We start from the raw sequence: 20,423 nt of genomic DNA, 5'->3' as shown, positions 1-20,423 counted from the left end.
GATGGATGGCGAGTTGCATCCACACAAGGGTCCTGATTCATCTAAGAATTGTGCCATAAATTGCTTTGAAAAGTTGCAAAATTTTGGTGTAATTTTGTGTTTTCGCCCCATCTTCTACAAACTCCAACAATTTTGGGCGAGACAGATGCGTAACACCATGGCTGGTCCAAGTCATGACGAGCCGTGAGGTTCCGTACATCAGAAATCTCACTCCCCATCCCTGACTGGTGCGGCACATGGAGGGCTGCCACTGGTCTGGCGCTCCCCATCCATTAAGAGGCATGCACCACTTCATGATCAGGAGCGTCTGACTCCATCTCATCGAAGAAACCTTGGTCTTGATGAATTGGGGCCAAAGTCTTACTGATTATCTGGCAGGGTTATGTCCAGACTGAAGACCTCCTGCCATCAATTCCCCAGCCTCTCCCCTCTGCTAATCCCTGCACTGGCTTCCCATTACCCAAAGACTCCAGTTCAAAACCCTAACCATGATACAAAGCCATCCACAACCTGAGCCCTCCGTACATCTGTGACCTCGTCTCCCGGTACTTACCTGCACACAACCTCCAATCCTCACAAGATCTCCTTCTCTACTCCCCTCTTATCTCCTCTTCCCACAATCGCATACAAGATTTCTCTCGTGCTTCCCCCGTACTCTGGATCTCTCTACCCAAACATAGCCTCTCGCCTACCATGGAAACCTTCAAAAAGAGCCTGAAGACCCACCTCTTCCGACAAGCCTACAACCTGCAGTAACCACCGATCGACCAAACCGCTGCACGACCAGCTCTACCCTCGCCTACTGTATTCTCACCCATCCCTTGTAGATTGTGAGCCCTCGTGGGCAGGGTCCTCTCTCATCCTGGACCAGTCGTGACTTGTATTGTTTAAGATTACTGTACTTGTATGTATTATGTACACCCCTCCTCACATGTAAAGCGCCATGGAAGAAATGGCGCTATAATAATAAAATAATAATAAATGTCTCAGCAGTGCTGGGAGTAATGGAGATTTCCCGGCTGAGCACAAAGTACAGGTGCGATCACGATGGCCAGATACTCCCCTGCACAACCGGGACCGGGACGGCTGCGGCCTGGAGAGGCAAGGATCGGTACACATATATCTGCAGATGTACGCTTCAGCCGCTCCTACCCCTCCCAGCACTGGAGCTCGCGGCATTGATGGGGGTTGTGGTGCGAGCGCGGCTCCTCGCTAATATCAATTAAGCTGCGCTGACATTTACCTGCGGCTCTGGGGCGACAGTAATGGGGTTAAGTAATTCTCGTGTCTGAAGTCATTATGGACATCAGGGAGGAGTGGTGGCATCTGTAGTGTCAGGGTATAAGTGCAGGGAGGCGGGTGAGGTGTGAGCAAGGAGTGGTGGTATCTGTAGTGTCAGGGTATGAGTGTGGAGATGCTGGCAAGGCATCAGGGAGGAGTGGTGGTATCTGTAGTGTCAGGGGATGAGAGTGAGGAGGCTCGCAAGGCATCAAGGAGGAGAGGTGGCATCTGTAGTGTCAGAGGATGAGTGTGGGGAGGCTGGTAAGGCATCAGGGAGAAGAGGTGGCATCTGTAGTGTCAGGGGATGAGTGTGGAGATGCTGGCAAGCCATCAGGGAGGAGTGGTGGCATCTGTAGTGTCAGGGGATGAGTGTGGAGATGCTGGCAAGGCATCAGGGAGGAGTGGTGGCATCTGTAGTGTCAGGGGATGAGCGTGAGGAGGCTGGCAAGGCATCAGGGAGGAGTGGTGGCATCTGTAGTGTCAGGGGATGAGTGTGGAGATGCTGTCAAGGCATCAGGGAGGAGTGGTGGCATCTGTAGTGTCAGGGGATGAGTGTGAGGAGGCTGGCAAGGCATCAAGGAGGAGAGGTGGCATCTGTAGTGTCAGAGGATGAGTGTGGGGAGGCTGGCAAGGCATCAGGGAGAAGAGGTGGCATCTGTAGTGTCAGGGTATGAGTGTGGAGATGCTGGCAAGGCATCAGGGAGGAGTAGTGGCATCTGTAGTGTCAGGGTATGAGTGTGGAGATGCTGGCAAGGCATCAGGGAGGAGTGGTGGCATCTGTAGTGTCAGGGGATGACCGTGAGGAGGCTGGCAAGGCATCAGGGAGGAGTGGTGGCATCTGTAGTGTCAGGGTATGAGTGTGGAGATGCTGGCAAGGCATCAGGGAGGAGTGGTGGCATCTGTAGCGTCAGGGGATGAGTGTGGAGATGCTGTCAAGGCATCAGGGAGGAGTGGTGGCATCTGTAGTGTCAGGGGATGAGCGTGAGGAGGCTGGCAAGGCATCAGGGAGGAGAGGTGGCATCTGTAGTGCCAGAGGATGAGTGTGAGGAGGCTGACAAGACATCAGGGAGGACAGGTGGCATCTGTAGTGCCATTGGATGAGTGTGGGGAGGCTGGCAAGGCATCAGGGAGGACAGGTTGCATCTGTAGTGCCAGTGGATGAGTGCAGGGAGGCGGGTGAGGTGTTAGCAAGGAGTGGTGGCATCTGTAGTGCCATTGGATGAGTGTGGAGATGCTGGCAAGGCATCAGGGAGGAGAGGTGGCATCTGTAGTGTCAGAGGAGGAGTGTGGAGATGCTGGCAAGGCATCAGGGAGGAGTGGTGGCATCTGTAGCATCAGAGGATGATTGTGGAGATGCTGGCAAGGCATCAGGGAGGAGAGGTGGCATCTGTAGTGTCAGGGGATGAGTGTGGGGAGGCAGGCGAGGTGTCAGCAAGGAGTGGTGGCATCCGTAGTGTCAGGGGATGATTGTGGAGAGGATGGCAAGGCATCAGGGAGGACAGGTGGCATCTGTAGTGCCATTGGATGAGTGTGGGGAGGCTGGCAAGGCATCAGGGAGGAGAGGTGGCATCTGTATTGTCAGGGTATGAGTGTGGGGGGGCTGGCAAGGCATCAAGGAGGAGTGGTGGCATCTGTAGTGTCAGAGGAGGAGTGTGGAGATGCTGGCAAGGCATCAGGGAGGAGTGGTGGCATCTGTAGTGTCAGAGGATGTGTGGAGATGCTGGCAAGGCATCAGGGAGGAGCGGTGGCATCTGTAGTGTCAGGGGATGAGTGTGGGGAGGCTGGCAAGGCATCAGGGAGGAGTGGTGGCATCTGTAGTGTCAGGGTGTCACAGGGTCCTTCTTCGATACCACACAATTAACAGAGCGAGGGAAGTGTGAACAATCCCAAGACCTTTATTACAGGCAAAATTAGAAGGTCCATAAACAATCCCCCACACTGAGGATGCAATTGTCCAGAACAAGAATGCAGTCCAGTAACAGGATAAAATGTCCAGGGAGATGAGATTCCAAAACTCTAGCACCAGAGGATAAAATGGGTCCAAACGCTTCCTTCTTTCTGTGATACAGTCTTTACACGATGCTCTCCACACAGGAACTGACCTGTCCAGCTCCTGTCCTCCCCACCCCCTCCCTTGTGTCCAGGGGTAGTTAGACAGGTTGGGGCGGTTTGCAGGCCTCCCAGAGGAGAAAAAAGGAGCCTTGGGGATTAAGGAACTACAGGGGGTCATCAAGAGACAGATACAGTCAGGCTGTAGACATACAAGGAAAACACTATGAAAATAAGTGAAATAGAAATATATACAAAATGATATCCACATAGCATATCACACCATCACACAGGGGATGAGAGTGAAGATGCTGGCAAGGCGTCAGTGAGGAGCAGTGGCATCTATAGTGTCAGGGGATGAGCGTGCGTGGCGGGCGAGGCGTCAGTGAGGAGCGGTGGCATCTATAGTGTCAGGGGATGAGCGTGGGTGGCGGGCGAGGCGTCAGTGAGGAGCGGTGGCATTTATAGTGTCAGGGGATGAGCGCGGGTGGAGGGCGAGGCGTCAGTGAGGAGCAGTGGCATTTATAGTGTCAAGGGATGAGCGTGGGTGGCAGGCGAGGTGTCAGCGAGGAGCGGTGGCATCTATAGTGTCAGGGGATGAGCGTGGGTGGCGGGCGAGGTGTCAGCGAGGAGCGGTGGCATCTATAGTGTCAGGGGATGAGCGTGGGTGGCAGGCGAGGTGTCAGCGAGGAGCAGTGGCATCTATAGTGTCAGGGGATGAGCGTGGGTGGCGGGCGAGGCGTCAGTGAGCAGTGGCATCTATGGTGTCAGGGGATGAGCGTGGGTGGCGGGCAAGGCATCAGTGAGGAGCGGTGGCATCTATAGTGTCAGGGGATGAGTGGGGGTGGCGGGCGAGGCGTCAGTGAGGAGCAGTGGCATTTATAGTGTCAGGGGATGAGCGTGGGTGGCAGGCGAGGCATCAGCGAGGAGCGGTGGCATCTATAGTGTCAGGGGATGAGCGTGGGTGGCGGGCGAGGTGTCAGCGAGAAGCAGTGACATCTATAGTGTCAGGGGATGAGCGTGGGTGGCGGGCGAGGCGTCCGTGAGCAGTGGCATCTATGGTGTCAGGGGATGAGCGTGGGTTGCGGGCGAGGTGTCAGTGAGGAGCGGTGGCATCTATAGTGTCAGGGGATGAGCGAGGGTGGCAGGCGAGGCATCAGCGAGGAGCGGTGGCATCTATGGTGTCAGGGGATGAACGTGGGTTGCGCGCGAGGTGTCAGTGAGGAGCGGTGGCATCTATAGTGTCAGGGGATGAGCGTGGGTGGCAGGCGAGGTGTCAGTGAGGAGCGGTGGCATCTATAGTGTCAGGGGATGAGCGTGGGTGGCAGGCGAGGTGTCAGCGAGGAGCGGTGGCATCTAGAGTGTGGGTGGCAGGTGAGGTGTCAGTGAGGAGCGGTGGCATGTATAGTGTCACGAGATGAGCGTGGGTGGCAGGTGAGGTGTCAGTGAGGAGCGGTGGCATCTATAGTGTCAGGGGATGAGCGTGGGTGGCAGGCGAGGTGTCAGTGAGGAGCAGTGACATCTATAGTGTCAGGGGATGAGCGTGGGTGGCAGGCGAGGTGTCAGCGAGGAGCGGTGGCATCTATAGTGTCAGGGGATGAGTGTGGGTGGCAGGTGAGGTGTCAGTGAGGAGCGGTGGCATGTATAGTGTCACGAGATGAGCGTGGGTGGCAGGTGAGGTGTCAGTGAGGAGCAGTGACATCTATAGTGTCAGGGGATGAGCGTGGGTGGCAGGCGAGGTGTCAGCGAGGAGCGGTGGCATCTATAGTGTCAGGGGATGAGTGTGGGTGGCAGGTGAGGTGTCAGTGAGGAGCGGTGGCATGTATAGTGTCACGAGATGAGCGTGGGTGGCAGGTGAGGTGTCAGTGAGGAGCGGTGGCATCTATAGTGTCAGGGGATGAGCGTGGGTGGCAGGAGAGGTGTCAGTGAGGAGCGGTGGCATGTATAGTGTCAGGGGATGAGCGTGGGTGGCAGGTGAGGTGTCAGTGAGGAGCGGTGGCATCTATAGTGTCAGGGGATGAGCGTGGGTGGCAGGAGAGGTGTCAGCGAGGAGCGGTAGCATCTATAGTGTCAGGGGAGGAGCGTGGGTGGCGGGCGAGGAGTCAGTGAGGCCACGGCACAGCACACTTCTCTATGAACGTCAGATTTTCATACATTTATAACAGACAGGTTTCAGAAAATGCATCTGACCCCCCAAAAGTCCAAAACGGGCGACAAAATATCTGGCCTGAGCGACATCCAACAGAATCCATGTTATAAATACCCCCAAAACTGCAAACCGCAGCGTGTGAACGCAGACGTACATGTGAGAACAGCGGACAACAGAAAAATCAGAGACCGGAGCTTTAAAGGTGTCTCCCGACAGCAAGGAAACGGGGCCCTTACACCTCCTAAAAGAGCTCCAGATGCAGCCATCACTGCTGGGGGGAAACGAGCATCATCACAGAAGCACTGTACCCTCCGACTGGCACCGAGGCGCCACCCCACCTGATATTAAGGGGCCACCCCACCATCACACAGGAGACGGGCCACCCACCGTCACACAGAACCACTCCACCTGACACACAGGGGCCATCCACAGTCACACAGAACCACTCCACCTGACACATAGGGGCCGCCCCACCTGATATTGAGGGGTCACTGCACCTGACACACAGAACCACTCCACCTGACACACAGGGGCCGTTTCACCCGATACTGAGGGGCCACTCCACCCGATACTGAGGGGCCACTCCACCTCACGCAGCCCTCTGGGCTGTAGGTCGGGTCTGCGCTGCATCCTATGAAGACCCCGACCCGGAGAGCGCTGTTCTGCCGGAGAATGTAGGTCTCATTACAGGGCCGCACTGTAATGACGGTTATTACAGGCAGAGAACATTGCTGCCGCACAGGGAACGAGCCGAAGCCACAACCGGCGGCCGCCAGCGCTGACCCAGACTGAGCTCAGCTGACATCTCACAAGGGCAGAGGAAATGATGATAGTTCTATTACGGAGCATTACCTAGTCCATGGCGGCCGATATGACGCGGCCTCCTCACACATCTGCTGGCAATGTGTCCGGTGCGACAGACTCTGGCTGGCATATTAGAGATCTGAAGTGAGCAGAATTGTGAGTGAAGCTCTGGAGCACTGTTGAGAATTATACGGTTACAGAAATTGCTCTGCGTTTGCCCCGCATTCAGTGATGACTGTCTCCGGCATCGTCTCGTCCGCAGTGATCGGCAGCATTGATGGACTCCATTGTCCTTGATGTCTTTCCTCCATAGCGGCAGTATCGTGGTGACCTCTCGCCGCGCTCATCGCGCCACAGTCTGGTGGCAGAAAGTCTATATGCGCATAGAAGAAATGAATCTTTAACCCCTTCACGACCTTAGGGTTTTCCGCTTTTTTGCTCCCTTTCTTCCCAGGGACATAAGTTTTTTTAATGGCCGTGTGATGGCTTGTTTTTTGCGGGACGACCTGTACTTTTGAACGGCCCCATCGGTTTTACCATATAGTGTACTGGAAAACAGGAAAAAAACTCCAAGTGCTGTGAGATTGCAAAAAAGTGCAGTTCCACAATTGTTTTTTCTTTTTTACATGTTCACTAAATGAAAAACTTCCCTGCCACGATGATTCTCCAGGACATTACGAGTTCATAGACACCAAACGTGTCTGGGTTCTTTTTTATTTAAGTAGTGAAAAAAAATTCTAAAGATTTAAAAAAAAAAAAAAAAAAAAATTTGCAAAATTTGTGTCATTTTCCGAGACCCGTAGCGTCTCCATTTTTCAGGATCTGGGTTATTATTTTGCACCAAGCTGGCGTTTTTATGGACACCATTTTTGAGTAGATACGAGGTTTTGATTGCTTGTTATTGCAACGCTGCGGTGACCCCAAAAAACATAATTCTGGTGTTTTGATTTTTTTTCTCGTTACGCCGTTTGCCGATCGGATTAATTCTTTTTACATTTTGATAGAGCGGGTGATTCTGATCGCATCAATGCCAAACATGTGTATTTTCTTATTTTATTTTGAATGGGGGGCAATTTTTTTAATATGTTTAAAACCCTTTTTTTTCCTATTTTTTACTGTCCTCAATAGTCCCCATGGGAGAGCTGCGATCGTCTGATCATCTGTGCTACAGATAGGGCTGCAGCCCTGCTCTGTGTAGCAGAAATAGTCATCTCCTATGAGCACCAACCTCCAGGTGGCCCGGCAGAGCGATAATGACAACCATAGGGGTCTCCTGCAGACCCCAGCTTGTTATGCCAACCCATCGGCACCCCGCAATCATGTGACAGGGGCGATGATGGGACATGTTAAATTCCGCTGTCCGAGATAAAATTAACATATAAAATGCGACTAACAGCTGCGGGTGGATTTCGATTCCACCCACGGCTGTTAGGGAAACAGTCAACTGATCAGATCAGTAGTCATGTCCTGGAAAAGATGCGGGCTCATCGCCAGCCCCGCATGGAGTGCCGGGACACAACCTATGTCGTGAAGGGACCAAGGACATTACAGCCAAGATCTTTATGTTTTCAGATTTTCCACCAACTCTTCATAGTTATCTGCTCTTCAGTTCCCACTAAAGTGAATGTGACCCATGCAGCCTCTTCCTTTCCCTGCAACAAATGGAGAAACTCTTCGTCTTGAAGAAGCTGAAGACTCTGAGGTCCACTATAGACGCCTTACTTTATCTTTGCTTCACTCAGCCTTGGGCATTTATCAATGAGACTCTTGATGCTTCTGCATCTTATCCATTGACTTTACAAAGTTCTTTATTAAGCTCAACTTGATCTGTAATGGTGGTAACACAATCCTATGTGGGTGACCGATGCCGGACATCTCTACTCTTTCCTGGCATTGTAGTGACTATACCACTCACACAGTAAGCAGCAGGACTTGGGTGTCCCCAGCCTGGAGGCCACACCAGAGGGCGGCCACCTTCACATCACCACAGATGGGCCACAAATGTTGGTCATAGTTCTGACCCACCACAGCTGTTCTATGTGGTCATAGGTTTCTTTCATGTGGACGGCAGAACTAACGGGAACTGAAGGTAGCGCATTGCCATTATGCAGAAAGACTGCTTTTAGGCTTGTTTTGGGCGAATTGATGAAGAGCCTCAATTCCTGTGGATTATGACTTATCTTCAGAGCCTTCAGTAATCTGTTGATGTTGTCGTACGTCATAAGATCGTCCTCTATGAAGACGTATTGGACAAGATCTTTATCACAGTTACATAGAAAGGAAATGCACACATCGCCCACTAGGAGATTCCACTGCTGTATAGGGGAACCTAAGAGCTCAGCCTTACTGCTGTAGCCGGGAACCTAAGAGCTCAGCCTTACTGCTGTAGCCAGGAACCTAAGAGCTCAGCCTTACTGCTGTAGCCAGGAACCTAAGAGCTCAGCCTTACTGCTGTAGCCAGGAACCTAAGAGCTCAGCCTTACTGCTGTAGCCAGGAACCTAAGAGCTCAGCCTTACTGCTGTAGCCAGGAACCTAAGAGCTCAGCCTTACTGCTGTAGCCAGGAACCTAAGAGCTCAGCCTTACTGCTGTAGCCAGGAACCTAAGAGCTCAGCCTTACTGCTGTAGCCAGGAACCTAAGAGCTCAGCCTTACTGCTGTAGCCAGGAACCTAAGAGCTCAGCCTTACTGCTGTAGCCAGGAACCTAAGAGCTCAGCCTTACTGCTGTAGCCAGGAACCTAAGAGCTCAGTCTTAATGCTGTAGCCGGGAACCTAAGAGTTCAGCCTTACTGCTGTAGCTGGGACCCTAAGAGTTCAGCCTTACTGCTGTAGCCAGGAACCTAAGAGCTTAGCCTTAATGTTGTAGACAGGAACATAAAAACTCAGCTTTACTGCTGTAGCCGGGAACGTAAGAGCTCAGCCTTACTGTTGTAGCCAGGAACCTAAGAACTCAGTCTTAATGCTGTAGCCGGGAACCTAAGAGCTCAGCCTTACTGCTCTAGCTGGGACCCTAAGAGCTCAGCCTTACTGCTGTAGCCAGGAACGTAAGAGCTCAGCCTTACTGCTGTAGCCAGGAACCTAAGAGCTCAGCCTTACTGCTGTAGCCAGGAACATAAGTTCTCAGCCTAACTGCTGTAGCCAGGAATGTAAGAGCTCAGCTGTACTGTTGTAGCCGGGAACGTAAGAGCTCAGCTGTACTGTTGTAGCCGGGAACCTAAGAGCTCAGCCTTACTGCTGTAGCCAGGAACCTAAGAGCTTAGCCTTACTGCTGTAGCCAGGAACCTAAGAGCTTAGCCTTACTGCTGTAGCCAGGAACCTAAGAGCTTAGCCTTACTGCTGTAGCCAGGAACCTAAGAGCTTAGCCTTACTGTTGTAGCCAGGAACCTAAGAGCTTAGCCTTACTGTTGTAGCCAGGAACCTAAGAGCTTAGCCTTACTGTTGTAGCCAGGAACCTAAGAGCTTAGCCTTACTGTTGTAGCCAGGAACCTAAGAGCTTAGCCTTACTGTTGTAGCCAGGAACCTAAGAGCTTAGCCTTACTGTTGTAGCCAGGAACCTAAGAGCTTAGCCTTACTGTTGTAGCCAGGAACCTAAGAGCTTAGCCTTACTGTTGTAGCCAGGAACCTAAGAGCTTAGCCTTACTGTTGTAGCCAGGAACCTAAGAGCTTAGCCTTACTGTTGTAGCCAGGAACCTAAGAGCTTAGCCTTACTGTTGTAGCCAGGAACCTAAGAGCTTAGCCTTACTGTTGTAGCCAGGAACCTAAGAGCTTAGCCTTACTGTTGTAGCCAGGAACCTAAGAGCTTAGCCTTACTGTTGTAGCCAGGAACCTAAGAGCTTAGCCTTACTGTTGTAGCCAGGAACCTAAGAGCTTAGCCTTACTGTTGTAGCCAGGAACCTAAGAGCTTAGCCTTACTGTTGTAGCCAGGAACCTAAGAGCTTAGCCTTACTGTTGTAGCCAGGAACCTAAGAGCTTAGCCTTACTGTTGTAGCCAGGAACCTAAGAGCTTAGCCTTACTGCTGTAGCCAGGAACCTAAGAGCTTAGCCTTACTGCTGTAGCTGGAAACGTAAGAGCTCAGCCTTACTGCTGTAGCCGGAAACGCAAGAGCTCAGCCTTACTCTTGCTCTTGGGCAGATCCAAATCTCTAACAAGATCGTTTAGGTCACTTTGTGCTATATGGTGTGGTTCAGTTGATGTTGCTGATAGAAAGTCATAGAATCGAAAAATGGTAGAGTTGGAAGGGACCTCCAGGGTCATCGTGTTCAACCCCCTGCTCAATGCAGGAGTCAGTAAATCATCCCAGACAGATGTCTCTCCAGCATCTGAAGACTTCCATTGAAGGAGAACTCACCACCTCTCATGGCCGCCTGTTCCACTTATTGATCATCTTCACAGTCAAAAAGTTTTTTCTAATATCTAATCTGTGTCTCCTCCTATTCAGTTTCATTCCATTGCTTCTTGTGTTTTCATGTACAGATGAGAATAATGATGATCCCTCTACACTGACAGCTCTTCAGATATTTGTAGACAGCTAATAAGTGTCTTCTTAGCCTTATTCTTTCCAGATAAACATTCCCAGATCCTTTAACCGTTCCGGACATACTTTGCAGTTCGCTCACCATCCTGGTCGCTCTTCTCTGAACTTGCTCCAGTTTGTTGATGTTGTTTTTATAATGTGGCGCCCAAAACTGGACACAGTATTCCAGATGAGGTCTGACCAAAGAGGAGTAGAGGGAAATAATGACTTCACGTGATCTAGACTGTATGCTTCTGTTAATACATCCTAGAATTGTATTTGCCTTTTTTGCTGCTGCATCACACTGCTGACCCATGTGTATTCTGTGATCTATTAGTATACCAAGTCTTTTTCACACGTGCTGTTGCTTAGTTCTACTACACCCATTCTGTATATGTGAGTATTGGTCGTTCTTCTGTATGTGGTACTGGGCGTATTGCGGAAGTAATGTTTGGATAAGTTCAATTCTTCTTCCGTGAAATTCCTTTCCTAATGGGGGGGAACTATGCAGAAATAGCAATTGGTAGTGTGATCAGTTGGCTCTCTCCAGATCACTGGGACTTCAAAAGGCCTACATTGGCTCTTGCCATCCAACCACTGTGTAAAATGTGATGCACACGGTCATTGAAAAAATTAAAATTTCCAGCGGGAGTTAAAGCTGACAATCTAAACCTCTTTTGGGTAATGAAACCACGTTTGACATATGGGGTAAAGAAATTAGTCTTAGATAAGATGTGAGAAAACTAATTAAAACTCGAAGCCCAGACTCCCTGCCGTGGACAGGTAATTAAAATAGGATATCTATTGCAAAAATCATACACCTTGGAAGGAAAGTAGCATGGTGGCTCAGTGAATAGCACTGCAGCACAGAGTGTTTCAAAACCCACCAACATCAGCAAGGAGTATGTATGTTCTCCCTGTGTTTGCGTGGTTTCCTCCCCCATTCCAAAGACATCCTGATAGGGATTCTAGATTGTGAGCCCCAATGGGGACAGTGCCAATAATGTTTGTAAAGTGCTGTGGAATTAATGGCGCTATATAAATGAGCAAAATAAATTAACTAGTGTTCTCTTCAAGGGAAACTGGACATCTGCAACTAGACACTTGGGCACTGGTGGAAAGTTATGAATATTGGGGTTTGTATACAGTCAATATTGATGGGATACACACTCTCAACTTCAAGACTAATAGGGGAAGAATTTGCATATTTTTTCATAACTGTGAGACATGCCAATCAGGCCCAAATTAATAGTGGCCAGATAGCGGACAACAGCCAAGTTTCCATATATGAAAAGGTAAAATCAAGATAAAGAAAAATATATGTCCTGTGATCGTCAGGAGCAACGACACCGTGAATCTTGACGATTTCATAAAATCATGAAGGACTGAGAACATCTTACAAACAGACCCATGTCAGGTCCTCAAGGGGAGGTGTGTAACTTAGGTGCTGATAAAAACACAAGGAAAATTATGATCTGTGTTTAATGCCGGAAGATACATCACCGTGTGGGCATGAGCCACTTTTACAGATGTTCTGAAACGGATTGCTTCCATCCGCTAAGCTCTCAAGCCATTGCAGTGACATCAGGTTTAGTCATTTTCTTTTGTTCATCCCTTTATTTTATGTAATTGTATATCTTGCATTGTTTTATTCCTTCGGAACATATTTGTGTATTTTTCTTTTTTTATAAACTCTACCTATCATTCTGGATTAAGTATAAAATGTAATAGTTCTGTTCCTCTTGTTCTGTAAACTGCACCCCTAAAGCCATACACTAACGTGTGCCCAGTCGGCCTATATATACGACTGGTGGTGGTAGCTAGTAGATCATTTTTGTTATTGTGGAGCTGACAGTTACCGTACCTGGGTTTACATATATTCCATGTGTTGGTATGGGAGGTGTATATACCATACGCTCACTGTGAGTTCCCCAATATCCGGCCTAGTACTGGACACAGCCGCGACCTCCTCTGTTAATCGTTGGTCCATTGCATAGTTGTCTTGACGGGTGCTGTTTGTGACAAAAAGGTGGCAGCGTGGTGGGTGCACCGTGGTGGGTTCAGCACAACCCCCCCCCGTGATCTTTGACATTCGTCTATTGCAGCATGTGTGTGGAGCCCACCTCTTGTCCTGATCTCCTATTCTGCAGCCAAAATTCAGGTTGTAGACTTTCCTCATCATGGCAGGCAAGTTTCGCCTTTGTGATGCCGAAGTGAATCCTTTGCTTTATTAATGCAAGATCGAGGCAGATCTGAAAAACATATAGAAACATGTGACTAAGCACAGAAATCCTGACCCTGCATACCTCACCCAGGGCATGTATGGGAGCAGGAGACGGCACTGGGATTAGGAGGACGTCATTGGGGCGCAGTTGGTGTTTTCTGATTGGCTGCCCTGAGGTCGAATACTGAAGGCTCCATAGACTGAATAGATGATGGAACAGATGAGCTGGTAACAATGTAACAAAGAGGAGGAAACAATGACGACACAATGAAGGGTGTCCGGAGCGATCCCAGCTGCCTGGGGCTCATTACACCCGTCAGCACGTTTAAGCCTCAGGTTCTCAGCTCCACAAATATTCGTTACATTCATCTGTCGGCACAGCAGCGTTACCGGTGATGTCGGGGACGGGGGTAGTAGTGCTGGAAGTAACGTTACAGCCGCACCGCCCCATCTTCTGGAGACGTCTACGGGACAAGTCCCAACCCGAGAACACGTTGTCCTGGAGGCAGGCAGAGCTTTCCATGGCGGGCGTGCGTCAGGTGATAATAAGGTCACCAACAGTGGTGGGCCACAGACCCCAGGACGGCGGACGCCCGTCCCCAGCCGCCATCGCCCCGTGTGCCGGACGTGACATAAATGGATCCTGACAGGGTGAGAAGCCCGAGTATTAATGGCGTCTAATTAACAAGAGGAAAATCGCAGATCAGATCCGGCACGTCAAGAGCAATTAACCAGCGGCAGACAGGCCGGGGGCCGCCGCACGGAGGGGCCCATCCCCCAACACCACAGGGCTGACAACCTGCCGTGTAGGTGTGGGGATGTCAGCCGACCTCGGAGCACTGGCAGGTGGTAGATCCTCACTACGGGGGTCCTGGTACATCATCTGCAAGCAGCCGAGGCCGTCTGGCACTTGTGGTGCTCCGCTGCAATCTCTTCTGCCAGAGACAATTACATTAGTGTGAGATGAACGGCGCTGTCAGGTCCTGACGAGAGCGGCCGCACGAGACCACGCAGCACTGACGCCGAGCGCTACACAACTCATTATCAGTGCCGCCACGGCCGGTAATGACAAGTGACAAACGGCATCCACTGCCGCGGGCCACCGAGACATCACTGCCGCTACCAGTCACTACCACCACCTGAGACAGCAGGAAATGGGGGGCAGCCGAGAGATAACATTACAGGTAATGAGGAGCGAGACATCACTGCCGCCACCAGTCACACCACCACCTGAGACAGCAGGAAATGGGGGGCAGCCGAGAGATAACATTACAGGTAATGAGGAGCGAGACATCACTGCCAATACCAGTCACACCACCACCTGAGACAGCAGGAAATGGGGGACTGCCGAGAGATAACATTACAGGTAATGAGGAGCGAGACATCACTGCCAACACCAGTCACACCACCACCTGAGACAGCGGGAAATGGGGGACTGCCGAGAGATAACATTACAGGTAATGAGGAGCGAGACATCACTGCCAACACCAGTCACACCACCACCTGAGACAGCGGGAAATGGGGGAATGCCGAGAGATAACATTACAGGTAATGAGGAGCGAGACATCACTGCCACCACCAGTCACACCACCTGAGACAGCGGGAAATGGGGGGCCGCCGAGAGATAACATTACAGGTAATGAGGAGCGAGACATCACTGCCGCCACCAGTCACACCACCTGAGACAGCGGGAAATGGGGGGCCGCCGAGAGATAACATTACAGGTAATGAGGAGCGAGACATCACTGCCACCACCAGTCACACCACCTGAGACAGCGGGAAATGGGGGGTCGCCGAGAGATAACATTACAGGTAATGAGGAGCGAGACATCACTGCCAACACCAGTCACACCACCACCTGAGACAGCGGGAAATGGGGGACTGCCGAGAGATAACATTACAGGTAATGAGGAGCGAGACATCACTGCCGCCACCAGTCACTACCACCACCTGAAACAGAAGGAAATGGGGGACTGCCGAGAGATAACATTACAGGTAATGAGGAGCGAGACATCACTGCCAACACCAGTCACTACCACCACCTGAGACAGCGGGAAATGGGGGACTGCCGAGAGATAACATTACAGGTAATGAGGAGCGAGACATCACTGCCAACACCAGTCACACCACCACCTGAGACAGCGGGAAATGGGGGACTGCCGAGAGATAACATTACAGGTAATGAGGAGCGAGACATCACTGCCAACACCAGTCACACCACCACCTGAGACAGCGGGAAATGGGGGACTGCCGAGAGATAACATTACAGGTAATGAGGAGCGAGACATCACTGCCAACACCAGTCACACCACCACCTGAGACAGCGGGAAATGGGGGGCCGCCGAGAGATAACATTACAGGTAATGAGGAGCGAGACATCACTGCCAACACCAGTCACACCACCACCTGAGACAGCAGGAAATGGGGGACTGCCGAGAGATAACATTACAGGTAATGAGGAGCGAGACATCACTGCCAACACCAGTCACACCACCACCTGAGACAGCAGGAAATGGGGGACTGCCGAGAGATAACATTACAGGTAATGAGGAGCGAGACATCACTGCCAACAGCAGTCACACCACCACCTGAGACAGCGGGAAATGGGGGGGCCGCCGAGAGATAACATTACAGGTAATGAGGAGCGAGACATCACTGCCAACACCAGTCACACCACCACCTGAGACAGCGGGAAATGGGGGGCCGCCGAGAGATAACATTACAGGTAATGAGGAGCGAGACATCACTGCCAACACCAGTCACACCACCACCTGAGACAGCAGGAAATGGGGGACTGCCGAGAGATAACATTACAGGTACTGAGGAGCGAGACATCACTGCCAACACCAGTCACTACCACCACCTGAGACAGCGGGAAATGGGGGACTGCCGAGAGATAACATTACAGGTAATGAGGAGCGAGACATCACTGCCAACACCAGTCACACCACCACCTGAGACAGCGGGAAATGGGGGACTGCCGAGAGATAACATTACAGGTAATGAGGAGCGAGACATCACTGCCGCCACCAGTCACCACCTGAGACAGCGGGAAATGGGGGACTGCCGAGAGATAACATTACAGGTAATGAGGAGCGAGACATCACTGCCACCACCAGTCACACCACCACCTGAGACAGCGGGAAATGGGGGACTGCCGAGAGATAACATTACAGGTAATGAGGAGCGAGACATCACTGCCGCCACCAGTCACACCACCTGAGACAGCGGGAAATGGGGGACTGCCGAGAGATAACATTACAGGTAATGAGGAGCGAGACATCACTGCCAACACCAGTCACACCACCACCTGAGACAGCGGGAAATGGGGGACTGCCGAGAGATAACATTGCAGGTAATGAGGAGCGAGACATCACTGCCAAGACCAGTCACACCACCACCTGAGACAGCGGGAAATGGGGGACTGCCGAGAGATAACATTACAGGTAATGAGGAGCGAGACATCACTGCCGCCACCAGTCACACCACCACCTGAGACAGCGGGAAATGGGGGACTGCCGAGAGATAACATTACAGGTAATGAGGAGCGAGACATCACTGCCGCCACCAGTCACACCACCTGAGACAGCGGGAAATGGGGGACTGCCGAGAGATAACATTACAGGTAATGAGGAGCGAGACATCACTGCCGCCACCAGTCACTACCACCACCTGAGACAGCGGGAAATGGGGGACTGGCGAGAGATAACATTACAGGTAATGAGGAGCGAGACACCACTGCCAACACCAGTCACACCACCACCTGAGACAGCGGGAAATGGGGGACTGCCGAGAGATAACATTACAGGTAATGAGGAGCGAGACATCACTGCCAACACCAGTCACACCACCTGAGACAGCGGGAAATGGGGGGCCGCCGAGAGATAACATTACAGGTAATGAGGAGCGAGACATCACTGCCAACACCAGTCACACCACCACCTGAGACAGCGGGAAATGGGGGACTGCCGAGAGATAACATTACAGGTAATGAGGAGCGAGACATCACTGCCAACACCAGTCACCCCGCACCATTACTACCACCACCTGAGACAGGTAATGAGGAGTGAGGAGCCAACACGGAGAGTGAGGAGTCACCAGTCACCCCGCACCATTACTACCACCGCCTGAGACAGATAATGAGGAGCGAGGAGCCAACACGGAGAGCGAGGCGTCACCAGTCACCCCGCACCATTACTACCACAACCTGAGACAGGTAACAAGGAGCCAACACGGAGAGCGAGGCGTCACCAGTCACCCCGCACCATTACTACCACCACCTGAGACAGGTAATGAGGAGCCAACACGGAGAGCGAGGCGTCACCAGTCACCCCGCACCATTACTACCACAACCTGAGACAGGTAACAAGTAGCCAACACGGAGAGCGAGGCGTCACCAGTCACCCCGCACCATTACTACCACCACCTGAGACAGGTAATGAGGAGCCAACACGGAGAGCGAGGAGTCACCAGTCACCCCGCACCATTACTACCACAACCTGAGACAGGTAACAAGGAGCCAACACGGAGAGCGAGGCGTCACCAGTCACCCCGCACCATTACTACCACAACCTGAGACAGGTAACAAGGAGCCAACACGGAGAGCGAGGCGTCACCAGTCACCCCGCACCATTACTACCACCACCTGAGACAGGTAATGAGGAGCCAACACGGAGAGCGAGGCGTCACCAGTCACCCCGCACCATTACTACCACAACCTGAGACAGGTAACAAGGAGCCAACACGGAGAGCGAGGCGTCACCAGTCACCCCGCACCATTACTACCACACCCTGAGACAGGTAACAAGGAGCCAACACGGAGAGCGAGGCGTCACCAGTCACCCCGCACCATTACTACCACCGCCTGAGACAGGTAACAAGGAGCCAACACGGAGAGCGAGGCGTCACCAGTCACCCCGCACCATTACTACCACAACCTGAGACAGGTAACAAGGAGCCAACACGGAGAGCAAGGCGTCACCAGTCACCCCGCACCATTACTACCACCACCTGAGACAGGTAATGAGGAGCCAACACGGAGAGCGAGGCGTCACCAGTCACCCCGCACCATTACTACCACAACCTGAGACAGGTAACAAGGAGCCAACACGGAGAGCGAGGCGTCACCAGTCACCCAGCACCATTACTACCACAACCTGAGACAGGTAACAAGGAGCCAACACGGAGAGCGAGGCGTCACCAGTCACCCCGCACCATTACTACCACAACCTGAGACAGGTAACAAGGAGCCAACACGGAGAGCGAGGCGTCACCAGTCACCCCGCACCATTACTACCACCGCCTGAGACAGGTAACCAGGAGCCAACACGGAGAGCGAGGAGTCACCAGTCACCCCGCACCATTACTACCACCGCCTGAGACAGGTAACCAGGAGCCAACACGGAGAGCGAGGCGTCACCAGTCACCCCGCACCATTACTACCACAACCTGAGACAGGTAACAAGGAGCCAACACGGAGAGCGAGGAGTCACCAGTCACCCCGCACCATTACTACCACACCCTGAGACAGGTAACAAGGAGCCAACACGGAGAGCGAGGCGTCACCAGTCACCCCGCACCATTACTACCACCGCCTGAGACAGGTAACAAGGAGCCAACACGGAGAGCGAGGCGTCACCAGTCACCCCGCACCATTACTACCACAACCTGAGACAGGTAACAAGGAGCCAACACGGAGAGCGAGGAGTCACCAGTCACCCCGCACCATTACTACCACCGCCTGAGACAGGTAACAAGGAGCCAACACGGAGAGCGAGGCGTCACCAGTCACCCCGCACCATTACTACCACAACCTGAGACAGGTAACAAGGAGCCAACACGGAGAGCGAGGCGTCACCAGTCACCCCGCACCATTACTACCACCACCTGAGACAGGTAATGAGGAGCCAACACGGAGAGCGAGGCGTCACCAGTCACCCCGCACCATTACTACCACAACCTGAGACAGGTAACAAGGAGCCAACACGGAGAGCGAGGCGTCACCAGTCACCCCGCACCATTACTACCACAACCTGAGACAGGTAACAAGGAGCCAACACGGAGAGCGAGGCATCACCAGTCACCCCGCACCATTACTACCACAACCTGAGACAGGTAACAAGGAGCCAACACGGAGAGCGAGGCGTCACAAGTCACCCCGCACCATTACTACCACCGCCTGAGAGACAGGTAACCAGGAGCCATCACGGAGAGCGAGGAGTCACCAGTCACCCCGCACCATTACTACCACCGCCTGAGACAGGTAACCAGGAGCCAACACGGAGAGCGAGGAGTCACCAGTCACCCCGCACCATTACTACCACCGCCTGAGACAGGTAACCAGGAGCCAACACGGAGAGCGAGGCGTCACCAGTCACCCCGCACCATTACTACCACAACCTGAGACAGGTAACAAGGAGCCAACACGGAGAGCGAGGAGTCACCAGTCACCCTGCACCATTACTACCACAACCTGAGACAGGTAACAAGGAGCCAACACGGAGAGCGAGGCGTCACCAGTCACCCCGCACCATTACTACCACAACCTGAGACAGGTAACAAGGAGCCAACACGGAGAGCGAGGCGTCACCAGTCACCCCGCACCATTACTACCACCACCTGAGACAGGTAATGAGGAGTGAGGAGCCAACACGGAGAGTGAGGAGTCACCAGTCACCCCGCACCATTACTACCACCGCCTGAGACAGGTAATGAGGAGCGAGGAGCCAACACGGAGAGCGAGGCGTCACCAGTCACCCCGCACCATTACTACCACAACCTGAGACAGGTAACAAGGAGCCAACACGGAGAGCGAGGCGTCACCAGTCACCCCGCACCATTACTACCACCACCTGAGACAGGTAATGAGGAGCCAACACGGAGAGCGAGGCGTCACCAGTCACCCCGCACCATTACTACCACAACCTGAGACAGGTAACAAGTAGCCAACACGGAGAGCGAGGCGTCACCAGTCACCCCGCACCATTACTACCACAACCTGAGACAGGTAACAAGGAGCCAACACGGAGAGCGAGGCGTCACCAGTCACCCCGCACCATTACTACCACCGCCTGAGACAGGTAACCAGGAGCCAACACGGAGAGCGAGGAGTCACCAGTCACCCCGCACCATTACTACCACCGCCTGAGACAGGTAACCAGGAGCCAACACGGAGAGCGAGGCGTCACCAGTCACCCCGCACCATTACTACCACCGCCTGAGACAGGTAACCAGGAGCCAACACGGAGAGCGAGGAGTCACCAGTCACCCCGCACCATTACTACCACCGCCTGAGACAGGTAACCAGGAGCCAACACGGAGAGCGAGGCGTCACCAGTCACCCCGCACCATTACTACCACCGCCTGAGACAGGTAATGAGGAGCCAACACGGAGAGCGAGGAGT

At 52.6% G+C, this 20,423-nt stretch overlaps 1 long non-coding RNA gene across 2 annotated transcripts in view; it reads right to left on the bottom strand.

Annotated features, from left to right (window-relative positions):
* Positions 1-400: 400 nt before the first annotated feature.
* The window catches only part of LOC141075020 (uncharacterized), a 45,002-nt gene continuing 24,979 nt past the window's right edge, over positions 401-20,423 (bottom strand). Inside the window, exons 2-4 of one of the 2 annotated variants that reach the window (XR_012227261.1) lie at positions 12,920-13,048; positions 12,661-12,808; positions 401-3,497 (exon numbers count right to left, since the gene is read on the bottom strand). This is a non-coding gene — a long non-coding RNA (uncharacterized lncRNA). Of the gene's footprint in view, positions 3,498-12,224; positions 12,809-12,919; positions 13,049-20,423 lie in introns of those variants that run through there. The other variant, XR_012227260.1, reaches the window with a different exon arrangement.

This window comes from Dendrobates tinctorius, unplaced genomic scaffold (assembly GCF_039654945.1).
Source record: "Dendrobates tinctorius isolate UK_male_01 unplaced genomic scaffold, ASM3965494v1 ptg000348l, whole genome shotgun sequence".
NCBI classification, from domain to species: Eukaryota; Metazoa; Chordata; class Amphibia; order Anura; family Dendrobatidae; genus Dendrobates; species Dendrobates tinctorius.
This window is presented reverse-complemented; position numbering and strand designations above follow the sequence as displayed.